The sequence below is a fragment of the Siphateles boraxobius genome, unplaced genomic scaffold, assembly GCF_051911475.1.
Source record: "Siphateles boraxobius isolate OS27281-9 unplaced genomic scaffold, OSU_SipBor_1 77, whole genome shotgun sequence".
NCBI classification, from domain to species: domain Eukaryota; kingdom Metazoa; phylum Chordata; class Actinopteri; order Cypriniformes; family Leuciscidae; genus Siphateles; species Siphateles boraxobius.
In genome coordinates, this window is record NW_027509205.1 from 5559719 (window position 1) to 5576088 (window position 16370).

A 16370-nucleotide genomic window follows, 5' to 3' on the forward strand; every position below is an offset into this window, starting at 1 on the left:
TGCACGGGCTCAGCCTGTGCTCAGGTGAAAAGGGATGTGGTGACTGGCCACTTGGTGGCGCTGTAAACAGTAAAAACAACAACATGAATACGGCCATAGGCGACTGTATGTCAGGTGATTTTTCACACATGCACAAGGTATTCATACCACATGATAGAACTCCTCATTCGGAACAACTTTGCTTCTAGGACCACTGCTGCCAATAAAAGCGCTGGTTGAATAATGGACATTATTTGAAGAATGATGAAAAAAAAACCTAAAAAACAGCCCTACTTTTGCAGACTGGTCCTAGGTTGAGAGTTTTACATCTCTCGATCAACCACTGCAGTTCAATTCTCTGGACTTCCTAGGTCGTTAACTACCAGAAGAAGAGGAACTCGGACAATCTGCTCTTTTAACCAGTGTGTCCAGGGGAGAGCGCGAACGCAGTCCCCCACTACCATGAATTATGCAGTCGAGATTCCCACATTTGGGGAATTCGCAGGGGTCAGCACAACCGGAGTGCAATGGCCGAGCCTCGCCCTGGGTGAACCACCTTCCTGATCATGGTGTCTCCCCTGCCAGGTAAGTATGAATTCCCAGGCCTCCCGTCAGAGCCACCGTGTCCCTCTCCGCAATCCTCACCAACGGTCGGACAATCAAACACACACCTGATTCAACTCATCAGCTCATTCGTAAAAACTCCAAGAGATAAGAGAGAGACATCAAAAACCTGCAGAGTCGGGCTCTTTTGCTGTTGTTGTTGTGGATGATGTTGTTTTCATGCTCCGGATCCATGAGCCAAAAATCAATTTCATACGCGGTCACCGGATAGTGGACGAATCAGATGTTAAACGAGATAAGAACAGAGTTGTTGTTTTTTTTTTTCCTCTCACACCACCATTACCTGTATAGCATATGATCACCTACAACACCTTTAAAGCACCCATACACAGCAATATACGTTACTTCCATTAACACCTGCTGCCACACAAGACTAAAACATCTCTTTCATTGAACACAGTTTTTGGGGGTGCACCGTTCCCAGAAGTACTGCAATACCGGGTCGATGCGTGGAGTGGACGGAGCAAGCCCCTCTTCCATCTCCCAGTTCCAAAAATCAATTTAATATATGGTGCCCGGGTAGGGCACGTATCAGATATTAAACTGATAAGAACAGATTTTTTTCTTTCGAAAAAAGTTTATTGTCACATTGTTTCATTCCATTCTTTCAATATCCATTTTTTCCTTATAAAATCACATTTTTGCACATATCTTAAAACAACAAAAAGGACATAAGTTACAGTTAAAAATCAGTTATGTTGATGTGTTGTGTAAAAGTTCATGTATGTTGTGTGTTGTTTTAAAGTAAAGGTAAAATGGATTAAAATAAAATAGGAATGCAAATATAAAACAATAAAACAATAAAATATGCCAAATAAAACATCTCTTGTACAGGATCGAGGGTGAGTCCCTATCAAGAATGTCCATTCACTCCAGGTCTCCAGAACAGGCCCCAGACTCCTCGCTTCCAGTGCCCAGCGGAGATCCCCTCTCCTCCGGCCCGCTGGCCCGCTGTTCCCGTAGCCAGAGTGGTGAGGGTGCATCTACGGGCGGCCAGGTACGGTGGCGGCCGGGACCTTCTCCGTGTGACCTCGGCCCCCCCATCCGAATAACGACGTGCGGCCCACCCTGCAGCGTTGATGTTATCCTCTGCTCGCACGCGTGGAGGGGGACCGTCACGCGTTTCCCCACCAGCAGGTTTCTGGTGACCCAGATGGCATCCTTGATGTGGTTGAGGGTGAGCCAGAGCGAGGCAAACGTTGGTGGTGTCAACTCCTTCAAGCCCTGACCCACCCCCAGGATGGCGAGCTTATAGTCCACCTGGGCCCCACCCGCTGGCAGGCACGGGAAAAACAGGGGGCCTGTCTTGGCCCACAGGTCCCGCGCAGCGCCGCACTCCCAGAGCAGATGTTGAACGGTCTCCGGGGAACCACATCCGGACCGTGGGCAGGTGGAGTTTTTGGCCATGCCTCTGGAGTGCATGACCGCCCTGACCGGGAGGATCTCATGAGCCACCATCCACGACAGGTCCTTAAGCCTGTTCTGGAGAGCTGGGTGGGCTGCGTTCCTCCAAACGTCTTTGGCCTCACCTAGTGTGAGGCCTGGAACTGGACTCACCGATTCTCGATCCTGCACAAGAGAGACGAGAGACTTGTGATTAGTTAAAACAGTGGCATCATTTGTTTCTAAAAGATATTTCTTTAAAAATTTCTTAATAAAACTATGCTCTTTTGACAAATTAAAAGACACTGGACTTTTAAGATCAATGGGTAAAATTTTCAAACTTCTTAGGTATGACCCCATCCAGAATCGGGTCATGGCTGCTGTCTTGTGTTCTCTGGATGGGGTCAGTGCATACTGGATATGGAGGGCGGCAAAGCGGCTGCCTAAAAACAGGTGGGGGTCTGGGAGGCCTTTCCCGCCATTCTCTTTTTTCTTTTTAACGACCTCCCTCTTGATTCGTTCCCACTTGGACCCCCACAGGAAATAAAATACCGCCCTCTCCAACTTAGCCAGGAATCGTCTTGGGGGACTAAAAACAGAACAGACAAGTAAAATTAGTGGTAAAATCACTGCTTTAAAAATTAAAATCTTGCCTTCTAACGTCAGTTGTCTTAGTCCCCAAAAGCCCAGTCTTTGTCTGACTTTCCCTAACATGTCAGTCCAGTTTCCTGGTCCTCCACCCTCCCTGTCAAATTTTACTCCTAAAATTTTCAAATCCTTTTCTTTAAAATCCAAATCTAGTCCTCCTGTGTCCACGTCGCCCCACGGCCCGAAGAGCAGGGCCTCGGACTTACTCCTGTTAAGCTTGGCGCCCGAGGCCCGACCGTACCAGTCAGTCAAGTCCATTGCTCTTCGTACTGATAAAAAGTCAGTCGCTAAAAGGGTCACGTCATCCATATATAAAACGCAGGTCGCCGTCAGTCCACCAGTTCCTGGGATATCTAGTCCTTTAATCCATTTATCCCTTCTCAAGATCTGTGCCAGTGGCTCAATACAAGCCACATACAGAAGGGGAGATAAAGGACACCCCTGACGGACACCGCTGTGGATATTTACAGCTTTGGAAAGATGCCCATTTGCAAGAAATTTGCTGCTTAAGCCCTCATACAGCAGTCCCACCCAAGCTATAAACCTCTCTGGAAAGCCCATTTTTTGCAGTACCTGAAGGAGGTACTGGTGCGAGACCCGATCAAAAGCTTTTTCAAAGTCTAAATTTAGGACTACAAGCCTAATGTTTCTGTCTCTCGCATAACAGATGGCGTCTCTGATCAGTACCAGGCTGTCCGTGATCTTCCTGCCGGGCACAGCGCAAGCTTGATCCAGGTGGATTACGTCCTCTAAAACAGTCGACATGCGTGTAGCTAAAATCTTACTAAAAAGTTTACAATCATAATTTAAAAGAGTGATTGGTCGCCAGTTTCTCAAGTCAGTCTTGTCTCCTTTTTTGTACAGTAATGTAACTATCCCTACTCTAAAGCTGTCTGGAAGTCTGTCAAGAGTCTCAAATTCTTTAAAAACTGTAAGTAAGTCATGTGCTAAAATGTCCCAGAAAGTCAGATAAAACTCAAAGGGGAGTCCGTCCATGCCCGGGGACTTCCCCTTCTTAAAACCCTTTAAAGCTTTTTCCAATTCTAAAAGATTAAAATCCTGGGATAAAAGCACATCTGGACTCTTAACTTTTTCATCTAAAAACCCTAAAACTTCCTCTAAGATGCCATTGTGTACCTCTTTAGTGCCGTATAAATTACTGTAAAAACTTTCAATTTCCCCTAAAATCAGGTCAGTTGTATTTACTTCCCCCCCCTCTAAAAGTTTTTAAAATATTGATCGACCCTCCCCGAGCTATTGTCTTTTTAAAAAAATACCTGGTACACTTCTCTCCTTCCTCTAACTCCCTTTCTCTACATCTTAAAATGACACCTTTGCTCTTTGTTTCAGACAGATCTGACATTTCTTTCTTTACTTCTTTTATTTCATTTGTAAAATCCAATCCATTGTTTAAAAGGTTAAAATATCTCTGCAGTCTTTTTTGCAACCCCATCATGCGTCTTTTTTCTTTATTCTTTTTTTCTTTTCCAATTTGTTTAAAAAACCGTCCTGTCCTTTGTTTCACCATCTCCCACCACTGTGCACGTGAGTCGTAAAAGTCCTGGAGGGTCTGCCATTGGCTGAACTGCTCCCTATACTCACTAACCACTTCCTCGTCCTCTAATAGGGAACAGTTCAGCTTCCACAGCCCTCCCCCTGCAGTCACACCCGTGGGGAGTGAAAGAGTGCAAGACAGCATCATGTGGTCGGAAAAAAAGAGGGGGGTCAATGTAGCATCGGTCGGCGGGAGGTCCCTGGTAAAAATATAGTCAATTCGAGAGGCTCTGGCACCGTCACCACTGAACCAGGTGAAGCCTTCCTCTCTTTGATGCATTGTTTTAAAACAGTCAACTAACTTAAAATCTTTGACTATATTTTGTAATAAAACCGATGTCTTGTCGACCTTAAAATCCTCTCCTACCCTCCTTCTGTCCTTTTTTGATAATACACAATTAAAATCCCCTGCTACCACTAGGGGAGCCCTGCCTAGCATGTGGGGTTGCAAGTCTTCTAAAAGCTCATACCTGTTATTTTTTTCAGTAAAACCATACATATTTAAAATGTTAAGATCCTTACCTAAAAAAGTCAGATTTGCTAAAATTGCCCGCCCGTCCCTCACCACAGTGCTGCCCTTCACCAAAAGGTTGGGATTTTTTATTAAAATAGCAACACCGTCATTTTTGTTAAAATTGGACCCACTCCAAATGGAAAATCCTGGGGTCCAAATCTCCTCCCACTTCCTGTAATTTGTTAAAAAGGGCAAACCACATTCTTGCAATAAAAACACATCTGACTTAAAAGTTTTTAAAAAGGATAACACACTCTGTGCTCGCAAAGTAGACCTCACACTTCTCACATTGATTGTAGAGATAGTGAGGGCCATGAGCAGTATGGTTAAAAATACAAGCATTAATAGAAGGATAAAACCAAAAGACTGCAGAAAGTTACATTAAAATCATGTTATGTCATGTAGCACTTTCTTCTCCTTTTCCCCAGAAAAACTGGGATCAGGAGGGCAAATGCTCGCCGCCTCAGAGTCCACAGAGAGAACCTCTTGTGGCTCCTTCGGTGACGATGTTCTAAGCTTAACGTGCAAAAAGGAGACTTCATTGGGAGATTCTGCGGGCCACATACGGTCTAGATCTAACGAAGAGGAACTATCTAGCCGATGCGATGCCCGCAGCCTTTTCTCCTCTGTTTGAAGCAGAGGAGATCTCGCAGACCTTTTTTGCACCTGAGCATTGGGGAGTGAACCCTCGGATTCACCCCCACTATCCACCACACTAACCTCCGATACGGTGTAGAGTGAGGAAGCCGTTGCATCCTCCTCCTCCTCCTCCATTTTGTTTTCACTTCTCTCTTGTTGGGGAACGGCTTCCTCACTCTGTTCGCTGTTAAAACTTGACTCCGCCCCTGTGGCCGCCCCACTTCCTTCCTCCTGCCCACTCCCTGAGGCTGGCTGGGAAATAGAATTTCCCGCCAAAACCTCAGGGACCGCCTCCTCCTTCCTTTGCTCTTTTGTTTGTTCCACATGTGGGGCGGCCATTTTGTTGCCTTTCAGTTTGTTGGCAAAACTTTTAGGGCAATCTCTGTAGAGATGGGATGACTCCCCACAGAGGTTGCACCGCCTGCCATTGGTACACTCTTCAAAAGTATGACCAATTTCTCTGCATTTCCCACATATCATTTCCTGGCATGCTTCAGCTAAGTGCCCAAACTTTCCACATTTTCTACATAATTTGGGCATACCCTGGTAGTGAATGTAGCCTCTGTTCTCACCCAACACAATCATAGAAGGCAGATGCTTCAGGCCCTGGTAGCCCCCAGCGTCTTCCCATTGTTTAATGGGAATTCGCCAGGAGCATGTCCAAATACCATCCTCATCTAAAACCTTGACTGGCTGGCTTCGAACTGTGCAAAATCTGCCCAGCCAGACACAAATGTCCTCCCCAGTCACTGTCTCATTAAACATTCTAACAATCACAGTTTTAAGTGTGTTGTCAGAGAGCTTTTCAACAGTAAACATGGACAGCTGGGATTTAGCTACTTCAAATCTGTGCCAGAAATCATTCAGGTGGGAAACCGCTCTAAAACTAACATCAAATCCTTTGTTCAGGGGCAGAGTCACGATGCAATTCAGATCATCAGGTTTAAAATTTAGAGTTTTTTGGATCAGCTTCCTGGAGAAGTCAAGACGTGACATCCCCAGGAGCTTCCCCTCAACTTCTTTGAATAAAAAACGCACGCTGTGGTGCCTCCTCATGCCGGCACGGGCAGCCGACATGGTGGAGACACCAACAGCCTAAAACTTTAAAAAACAATAAATAAATAAATAAATAGATAAAAAGGTCTTACCTTAAAACAGAACCGGAATAAAAGCAGCTGGATCAATGTACCTCTCAAAAGTTTGGGGCTCAAGTCACTGAAGGACCCAAGCCGGAAAAACCTCCAAGAGGCGATCGCTGTCTCTACCCTAGGACCAGACACTTGATCTTAGCCAAAAGGCCGAGAAGCGATGACACAATGACGCAGAGGCGGGGGAGCCGTCAAAGGCCACGCCCACCTGGGCCGTGGCGAGAGGGTCTAAAGGTCGCCAACAAACAAGCTCAGCTCACAGCAATACAAGCTCAGCTTGACTGTTGACACCGAAAATGGATCACAGCAGAGCGCACAACACGACACTTTGGAGTGCAACCTGGGATTTTGGACCAACAAACATTCTGCCCTAAAAGTGAGCGGGCAGACCAAAGCGTACGTCGTAGAGACTTGAAACTCTTGAGGGATGGTAGTACCCGCCCGGTCTACAACATCACCAAGGCTCGGCCCAATCGGCCCCAAGGTGGCGCTGCAGCGATCAGAAGTACGAAATGCCTCGTAACTCCTGAACCGTCCGTCGCAGACCCAAGTGTCTTACATCACCGGAATCCTTGGCTCGGGCCGAACAAGACGCAGGCCTCGGATTCGATGGTTGCGCTGGCGAGATTTTCGGGTATTTGGGATTTTGTGAAAAAGCTACGTTTGCACACTAGTCCTAGGTCTTTCGCCCGATCTACCCCAAACCGGTGCAGAAAGATTCCCTGGAGTCTGATTGCCGACAGCGATGGGGAAAAAAGTCGGAATTTCGATTCACGTTGGCGACGGGACGCCAAAACGTTGGGAGTGGGCGAGGCGGGCTTTACTTAAATGGCCATAACTCTCCAACGGAATGAGACAATTACACCCAAGTCGGTACACCTGTGCACGGGCTCAGCCTGTGCTCAGGTGAAAAGGGATGTGGTGACTGGCCACTTGGTGGCGCTGTAAACAGTAAAAACAACAACATGAATACGGCCATAGGCGACTGTATGTCAGGTGATTTTTCACACATGCACAAGGTATTCATACCACATGATAGAACTCCTCATTCGGAACAACTTTGCTTCTAGGACCACTGCTGCCAATAAAAGCGCTGGTTGAATAATGGAGATTATTTGAAGAATGATGAAAAAAAAAACTAAAAAACAGCCCTACTTTTGCAGACTGGTCCTAGGTTGAGAGTTTTACATCTCTCGATCAACCACTGCAGTTCAATTCTCTGGACTTCCTAGGTCGTTAACTACCAGAAGAAGAGGAACTCGAACAATCTGCTCTTTTAACCAGTGTGTCCAGGGGAGAGCGCGAACGCAGTCCCCCACTACCATAAATTATGCAGTCGAGATTCCCACATTTGGGGAATTCGCAGGGGTCAGCACAACCGGAGTGCAATGGCCGAGCCTCGCCCTGGGTGAACCACCTTCCTGATCATGGTGTCTCCCCTGCCAGGTAAGTATGAATTCCCAGGCCTCCCGTCAGAGGGACCGTGTCCCTCTCCGCAATCCTCACCAACGGTCGGACAATCAAACACACACCTGATTCAACTCATCAGCTCATTCGTAAAAACTCCAAGAGATAAGAGAGAGACATCAAAAACCTGCAGAGTCGGGCTCTTTTGCTGTTGTTGTTGTGGATGATGTTGTTTTCATGCTCCGGATCCATGAGCCAAAAATCAATTTCATACGCGGTCACCGGATAGTGGACGAATCAGATGTTAAACGAGATAAGAACAGAGTTGTTGTTTTTTTTCCCTCTCACACCACCATTACCTGTATAGCATAAGATCACCTACAACACCTTTAAAGCACCCATACACAGCAACACAGCTGCCACACAAGACTAAAACATCTCTTTCATTGAACACAGTTTTTGGGGGTGCACCGTTCCCAGAAGTACTGCAATACCGGGTCGATGCGTGGAGTGGACGGAGCAAGCCCCTCTTCCATCTCCCAGTTCCAAAAATCAATTTAATATATGGTGCCCGGGTAGGGCACGTATCAGATATTAAACTGATAAGAACAGATTTTTTCTTTCGAAAAAAGTTTATTGTCACATTGTTTCATTCCATTCTTTCAATATCCATTTTTTCCTTATAAAATCACATTTTTGCACATATCTTAAAACAACAAAAAGGACATAAGTTACAGTTAAAAATCAGTTATGTTGATGTGTTGTGTAAAAGTCCATGTATGTTGTGTGTTGTTTTAAAGTAAAGGTAAAATGGATTAAAATAAAATAGGAATGCAAATATAAAACAATAAAACAATAAAATATGCCAAATAAAACATCTCTTGTACAGGATCGAGGGTGAGTCCCTATCAAGATTGTCCATTCACTCCAGGTCTCCAGAACAGGCCCCAGACTCCCCGCTTCTGGTGCCCAGCGGAGATCCCCTCTCCTCCGGCCCGCTGGCCCGCTGTTCCCGTAGCCGGTGTGGTGAGGGTGCATCTACGGGCGGCCAGGGTCGGTGGCGGCCGGGACCTTCTACGTGTGACCCCGGCCCCCCCATCCGAATAACGACGTGCGGCCCACCCTGCAGCGTTGATCTTATTTTCTGCTCGCACGCGTGGAGGGGGACCGTCACGCGTTTCCCCACCAGCAGATTTCTGGTGACCCAGATGGCATCCTTAATCACGTTTAGGGTGAGCCAGAGCGAGGAAAATTTTGGTTGTGTCAGCTCCTTCAAGCCCTGACCCACCCCCAGGATGGCGAGCTTGTAGTCCACCTGGGCCCCACCCGCTGGCAGGCACGGGAAAAACAGGGGGCCGGTCTTGGCCCACAGGTCCCGCGCTTCGCCGCACTCCCAGAGCAGATGTCGAACGGTCTCCGGGGAACCACATCCGGACCGTGGGCAGGTGGAGTTTTTGGCCATGCCTCTGGAGTGCATAACCGCCCTGACCGGGAGGATCTCATGAGCCACCATCCACGACAAGTCTTTAAGCCTGTTCTGGAGAGCTGGGTGGGCTGCGTTCCTCCAAACATCTTTGGCCTCACCTAGTGTGAGGCCTGGAACCGGGCTCACCGATTCTCGATCCTGCACAAGAGAGATAAGAGACTTATGGTTAGTTAAAATGGTGGCATCATTTGTCTCTAAAAGATATTTCTTTAAAAATTTCTTAATAAAACTATGCTCTTTTGACAAATTAAAAGACACAGGACTTTTAAGATCAATGGGTAAAATTTTCAAAGTTCTTAGGTATGACCCCATCCAGAATCGGGTCATGGCTGCTGTCTTGTGTTCTCTGGATGGGGTCAGTGCGTACTGGATGTGGAGGGCGGCAAAGCGGCTGCCTAAAAACAGGTGGGGGTCTGGGAGGCCTTTCCCGCCATTCTCTTTTTTCTTTTTGACGACCTCCCTCTTTAGTCGTTCCCACTTGGACCCCCACAGGAAATAAAATACCGCCCTCTCCAGGTTGGCCAGGAATCGTCTTGGGGGACTAAAAACAGAACAGACAAGTAAAATCAGTGGTAAAATCACAGCTTTAAAAATTAAAATCTTGCCTTCAAACGTCAATTGTCTCAGTCCCCAAAAGCCCAGTCTTTGCCTGACTTTCCCTAACATGTCAGTCCAGTTTCCTTGTCCTCCACCCTCTCTGTCAAATTTTACACCTAAAATTTTCAAATCATTGTCTTTAAAATCCAAATCTAGTCCAACTGTGTCCACGTTCCCCCACGGCCCGAAGAGCTGGGCCTCGGACTTACTCCTATTGAGCTTGGCGCCCGAGGCCCGACCGTACCAGTCAGTCAAGTCCATTGCTCTTCGTACTGATAAAAGGTCAGTCGCTAAAAGGGTCACGTCATCCATATATAAAACACAGGTCGCCGTCAGTCCACCAGTCCCTGGGATGTCTAGTCCTTTAATCCATTTATCCCTTCTCAAGATTTGTGCCAGTGGCTCAATACAAGCCACATACAGAAGGGGAGATAAAGGACACCCCTGACGGACGCCGCTGTAGAGTTTTACAGCTTTGGATAAATGCCCGTTAACCAAAATTCTGCTAGACAGATCGTTGTACAGCAGTCCCACCCAGGCTATAAACCTCCCAGGAAACCCCATTTTTTCCAGTACCTGGAACAGGTACTGGTGCGAGACGCGATCAAAGGCTTTTTCGAAATCTAAATTTAGGACTACTAGCCGAATGTTTCTGTCTCTCGCAAAACAGATGGCGTCTCTGATCAGTACCAGGCTGTCCGTGATCTTCCTGCCGGGCACAGCGCATGCTTGATCCAGGTGGATTACGTCCTCTAAAACAGTCGACATACGTGTAGCTAAAATCTTACTAAAAAGTTTACAATCATAATTTAAAAGAGTGATTGGTCGCCAGTTTCTCAGGTCAGTCTTGTCCCCTTTTTTGTATAGTAATGTAACTATCCCTACTCTAAAGCTGTCTGGAAGTCTGTCAAGAGTCTCAAGTTCTTTAAAAACTGTCAATAAGTCGTGTGCTAAAATGTCCCAGAAAGTCAGATAAAACTCAAAGGGGAGTCCATCCAAGCCTGGGGACTTCCCCTTTTTAAAACCTTTTAGCGCTTTGTGCATTTCTAAAAGAGTAAAATCTTGGGATAAAAGCACATCTGGACTCTTTACCTTTTTGTCTAAAAACCCTAAAACTTCCTCTAAGATGCCATTGTGTACCTCTTTAGTGCTGTATAAATTATTGTAAAAACTTTCAATTTCCCCTAAAATCAGATCTGTTGTATTTACCTCCCCACCTGTAAAAGTTTTTAAAGTATTAATTGACCCTCCCCGTGTTATTGTCTTTTTAAAAAAATATCTAGTACACTTTTCCCCTTCTTCTATTTCTCTCTCCTTACATCTTAAAATGACACCTTTAGTCTTTGTTTCGGACAAATCTGACATTTCTTTCTTTACTTCTTTAATTTCTTCTGTAAAATCCAATCCACTGTTTAAAAGATTAAAATATCTCTGCAGTCTTTTTTGCAGCCCCATCATGCGTCTTTTTTCTTTATTCTTTTTTTCTTTTCCAATTTGTTTAAAAAACCGTCCTGTCCTTTGTTTCACCATCTCCCACCACTGTGCACGTGAGTCGAAAAAGTCTTGGAGGGTCTGCCATTGGCTGAACTGCTCCCTATATTCACTAATCACTTCCTCATCCTCTAATAGGGAGCAGTTCAGCTTCCACAGCCCTCCCCCTACGGTCACACCCGTGGGTAGTGAAAGGGTGCAGGAGAGCATCATGTGATCAGAAAAGAAGAGGGGGCTCAATGTAGCATCGGTCGGCGGGCAGTCCCTTGTAAAAACATAGTCAATTCGAGAGGCTCTGGCGCCATCACCACTGAACCAGGTGAAGCCCTCCTCTCTTTGATGCATTGTTTTAAAGCAGTCAACTAACTTAAAATCTTTGACTATATTTTGTAATAAAACCGATGTCTTGTCGACCTTAAAATCCTCTCCTACCCTCTTTCTATCCTGTCTTGATAAAACACAATTAAAATCCCCTGCTACCACTAGGGGAGCCCTCCCGAGCATGTGGGGCTGCAGGTCTTCTAAAAGCTCATACCTGTTGTTTTTACCTGTAAAACCATACACATTTAAAATGTTAAAATCCTTACCTAAAAAAGTCAGATTAGCTAAAATTGCCCGCCCATCCCTCACCACAGTGCTGCCCTTCACCAAAACATGGGGATTTTTTATTAAAATAGCAACACCGTCATTTTTGTTAAAATTGGACCCACTCCAGATGGAAAGTCCTGGGGTCCAAATCGTCTCCCACTTCCTGTAATTTGTTAAAAAAGGCAGACCACATTCTTGCAATAAAAACACATCTGACTTAAAAGATTTTAAAAAGGATAACACACTCTGTGCTCGTATATTGCTCTTCACACTTCTCACATTGATTGTGGAGATAGTGAGAGCCATGAGCAGTATGGTTAAAAGGGTGTGAGACATTTAAAAGCAACCAAGGGACTACAGAGATATAATTAAAATCATGTTATTTCTTGTTGCACTTGCCTTCCCTTTTCCCCAGATGAGCTGGGATCAGGGGGGCAAGTGCTTGACGCCTCAGGGCTCGCAGAGAAGGCCTCTTGCGAATCCTTTGGCGATGATGTTCTTAGCTTGAAATGCAGAAAAGAGACTTCATTAGGAGATTCTGCGGGCCACATACGGTCTAGATCTTCCATGGGGGAACTATCTAGCCGATGCGCTACCCGCAGCTTTTTCTCCTCTGTTTGAACCAGAGGAGATCTCGCAGTTCTTTTCTGCACTTGAGCATTGGGGAGCGAAACATCTGTTTCACTCCCACTCGTGGACACACTAACCTCAGACACGGTTACTAGGGAGGAAGCCATTTCCTCCTCTTCATCCTCCATACTGTCTTCTTTTTCAATTTCATTTTGAGGATTGGCTTCCTCCCCCTCACCAACTGCCAGAATTGACTCCGCCCCTGTGGCCGCCCCACTTCCTCCTTCCTGTCCAATCCCTGAGGCTGGCTGGGGGTTTGAATTTCCCGCCGAAACCTCGGGGCCCGCCTCCTCAATTGTTTGTTCTTTGGGTGGGGCGGCCATTTTGTTGCTTTTTAACTTGTTGGCAAAACTTTTAGGGCAGTCTCTGTAGAGATGGGATGATTCTCCACAGAGGTTGCACTTTCTGCCATTTTGGCACTCTTCAAAAATGTGCCCAATTTCTCTGCACTTCCTACACACTACTTCTTGGCATGCCTCGGCGAGATGTCCAAGTTTGCCACACTTGCGGCATAGCTTGGGCATCCCTTGGTAATGGATGTAGCCTCTATTCTCTCCCAACACAATCATAGAAGGTATTTGACTCAGGCCATGGTAGCTGTTGGGATCTGCCCATTGTTTAATGGGCACTCTCCACGCACAGCTCCAGATACCGTCTTCATCTAAAACCTTGACTGGTTGTCCACGAATAGAGCAATATCTTGCCAACCATACAGAAATATCTTCTCCACTAACTGTTTCATTAAACATCCTGACAATCACAACTTTCAGTGAATTATCAGTCAGTTTTTCCACAGTGAACATGGAGAAATTGGCTTTACACATTTCAAATCGAGTCCAAAAAGTACTTAGCAAGGAAGCAGAAGCAAAACTTACATCAAAGCCATGATTCAGGGGCAGAGTCAACAGGCAGTTTATGTCCACAACCTTAAAACCGAGTAACTGTTGGATGCACTTCCTAGAAAAGTCCAGCCTGGACATGACCCGGAGAGTGCCATCCTCTTTTGGTTTAAATTTAAAACGCACGCTGTGGTGCCTCCTCATGCCGGCACGAGCAGCCGACATGTTGGAGGCACCACTAGCCTGCTGCGGCTAAAACCCAACAATAAATATACAATAAATAAATTAAAACCTGCTTACCTTAAAACCAGAAGATTCCTCGTAGAACGAGTCGTCAATTAAAAGCCGCTTGTCAATGTACCTCCTGAAGGGTGTGTGTCCCGTGTGACAAGCAACACACGAGACCAAGTCCAACAAGAGGCGATCGCTGTCTCTACCTTAGGACCAGACACTTGATCTTAGCCAAAAGGCCGAGAAGCGATGACACAATGACGCAGAGGCGGGGGAGCCGTCAAAGGCCACGCCCACCTGGGCCGTGGCGAGAGGGTCTAAAGGTCGCCAACAAACAAGCTCAGCTCACAGCAATACAAGCTCAGCTTGACTGTTGACACCGAAAATGGATCACAGCAGAGCGCACAACACGACACTTTGGAGTGCAACCTGGGATTTTGGACCAACAAACATTCTGCCCTAAAAGTGAGCGGGCAGACCAAAGCGTACGTCGTAGAGACTTGAAACTCTTGAGGGATGGTAGTACCCGCCCGGTCTACAACATCACCAAGGCTCGGCCCAATCGGCCCCAAGGTGGCGCTGCAGCGATCAGAAGTACGAAATGCCTCGTAACTCCTGAACCGTCCGTCGCAGACCCAAGTGTCTTACATCACCGGAATCCTTGGCTCGGGCCGAACAAGACGCAGGCCTCGGATTCGATGGTTGCGCTGGCGAGATTTTCGGGTATTTGGGATTTTGTGAAAAAGCTACGTTTGCACACTAGTCCTAGGTCTTTCGCCCGATCTACCCCAAACCGGTGCAGAAAGATTCCCTGGAGTCTGATTGCCGACAGCGATGGGGAAAAAAGTCGGAATTTCGATTCACGTTGGCGACGGGACGCCAAAACGTTGGGAGTGGGCGAGGCGGGCTTTACTTAAATGGCCATAACTCTCCAACGGAATGAGACAATTACACCCAAGTCGGTACACCTGTGCACGGGCTCAGCCTGTGCTCAGGTGAAAAGGGATGTGGCGACTGGCCACTTGGTGGCGCTGTAAACAGTAAAAACAACAACATGAATACGGCCATAGGCGACTGTATGTCAGGTGATTTTTCACACATGCACAAGGTATTCATACCACATGATAGAACTCCTCATTCGGAACAACTTTGCTTCTAGGACCACTGCTGCCAATAAAAGCGCTGGTTGAATAATGGAGATTATTTGAAGAATGATGAAAAAAAAAACTAAAAAACAGCCCTACTTTTGCAGACTGGTCCTAGGTTGAGAGTTTTACATCTCTCGATCAACCACTGCAGTTCAATTCTCTGGACTTCCTAGGTCGTTAACTACCAGAAGAAGAGGAACTCGGACAATCTGCTCTTTTAACCAGTGTGTCCAGGGGAGAGCGCGAACGCAGTCCCCCACTACCATGAATTATGCAGTCGAGATTCCCACATTTGGGGAATTCGCAGGGGTCAGCACAACCGGAGTGCAATGGCCGAGCCTCGCCCTGGGTGAACCACCTTCCTGATCATGGTGTCTCCCCTGCCAGGTAAGTATGAATTCCCAGGCCTCCCGTCAGAGGCACCGTGTCCCTCTCCGCAATCCTCACCAACGGTCGGACAATCAAACACACACCTGATTCAACTCATCAGCTCATTCGTAAAAACTCCAAGAGATAAGAGAGAGACATCAAAAACCTGCAGAGTCGGGCTCTTTTGCTGTTGTTGTTGTGGATGATGTTGTTTTCATGCTCCGGATCCATTAGCCAAAAATCAATTTCATACGCGGTCACCGGATAGTGGACGAATCAGATGTTAAACGAGATAAGAACAGAGTTGTTGTTTTTTTTTTCCTCTCACACCACCATTACCTGTATAGCATATGATCACCTACAACACCTTTAAAGCACCCATACACAGCAACACAGCTGCCACACAAGACTAAAACATCTCTTTCATTGAACACAGTTTTTGGGGGTGCACCGTTCCCAGAAGTACTGCAATACCGGGTCGATGCGTGGAGTGGACGGAGCAAGCCCCTCTTCCATCTCCCAGTTCCAAAAATCAATTTAATATATGGTGCCCGGGTAGGGCACGTATCAGATATTAAACTGATAAGAACAGATTTTTTTCTTTCGAAAAAAGTTTATTGTCACATTGTTTCATTCCATTCTTTCAATATCCATTTTTTCCTTATAAAATCACATTTTTGCACATATCTTAAAACAACAAAAAGGACATAAGTTACAGTTAAAAATCAGTTATGTTGATGTGTTGTGTAAAAGTCCATGTATGTTGTGTGTTGTTTTAAAGTAAAGGTAAAATGGATTAAAATAAAATAGGAATGCAAATATAAAACAATAAAACAATAAAATATGCCAAATAAAACATCTCTTGTACAGGATCGAGGGTGAGTCCCTATCAAGATTGTCCATTCACTCCAGGTCTCCAGAACAGGCCCCAGACTCCCCGCTTCTGGTGCCCAGCGGAGATCCCCTCTCCTCCGGCCCGCTGGCCCGCTGTTCCCGTAGCCGGTGTGGTGAGGGTGCATCTACGGGCGGCCAGGGTCGGTGGCGGCCGGGACCTTCTACGTGTGACCCCGGCCCCCCCATCCGAATAACGACGTG

General features: G+C 46.4%; 3 non-coding genes and 3 pseudogenes across 3 annotated transcripts; all 6 read right to left on the reverse strand.

Annotated features, from left to right (window-relative positions):
- Window positions 1–408: 408 nt before the first annotated feature.
- On the reverse strand, window positions 409–572 carry LOC143726942 (U1 spliceosomal RNA). The gene has a single exon (XR_013199163.1). It is a non-coding gene; the product is annotated as a U1 spliceosomal RNA (small nuclear RNA).
- Window positions 573–1007: 435 nt separating this feature from the next.
- Window positions 1008–1185, reverse strand: LOC143727356 (U2 spliceosomal RNA; annotated as a pseudogene).
- A 6594-nt stretch (window positions 1186–7779) lies between these two features.
- Window positions 7780–7943, reverse strand: LOC143726656 (U1 spliceosomal RNA). Its single transcript, XR_013198892.1, has one exon. It is a non-coding gene; the product is annotated as a U1 spliceosomal RNA (small nuclear RNA).
- A 413-nt stretch (window positions 7944–8356) lies between these two features.
- LOC143727393 (U2 spliceosomal RNA) lies at window positions 8357–8533 on the reverse strand (annotated as a pseudogene).
- A 6604-nt stretch (window positions 8534–15137) lies between these two features.
- On the reverse strand, window positions 15138–15301 carry LOC143726943 (U1 spliceosomal RNA). Its single transcript, XR_013199164.1, has one exon. It is a non-coding gene; the product is annotated as a U1 spliceosomal RNA (small nuclear RNA).
- A 414-nt stretch (window positions 15302–15715) lies between these two features.
- On the reverse strand, window positions 15716–15893 carry LOC143727374 (U2 spliceosomal RNA; annotated as a pseudogene).
- Window positions 15894–16370: the final 477 nt, after the last annotated feature.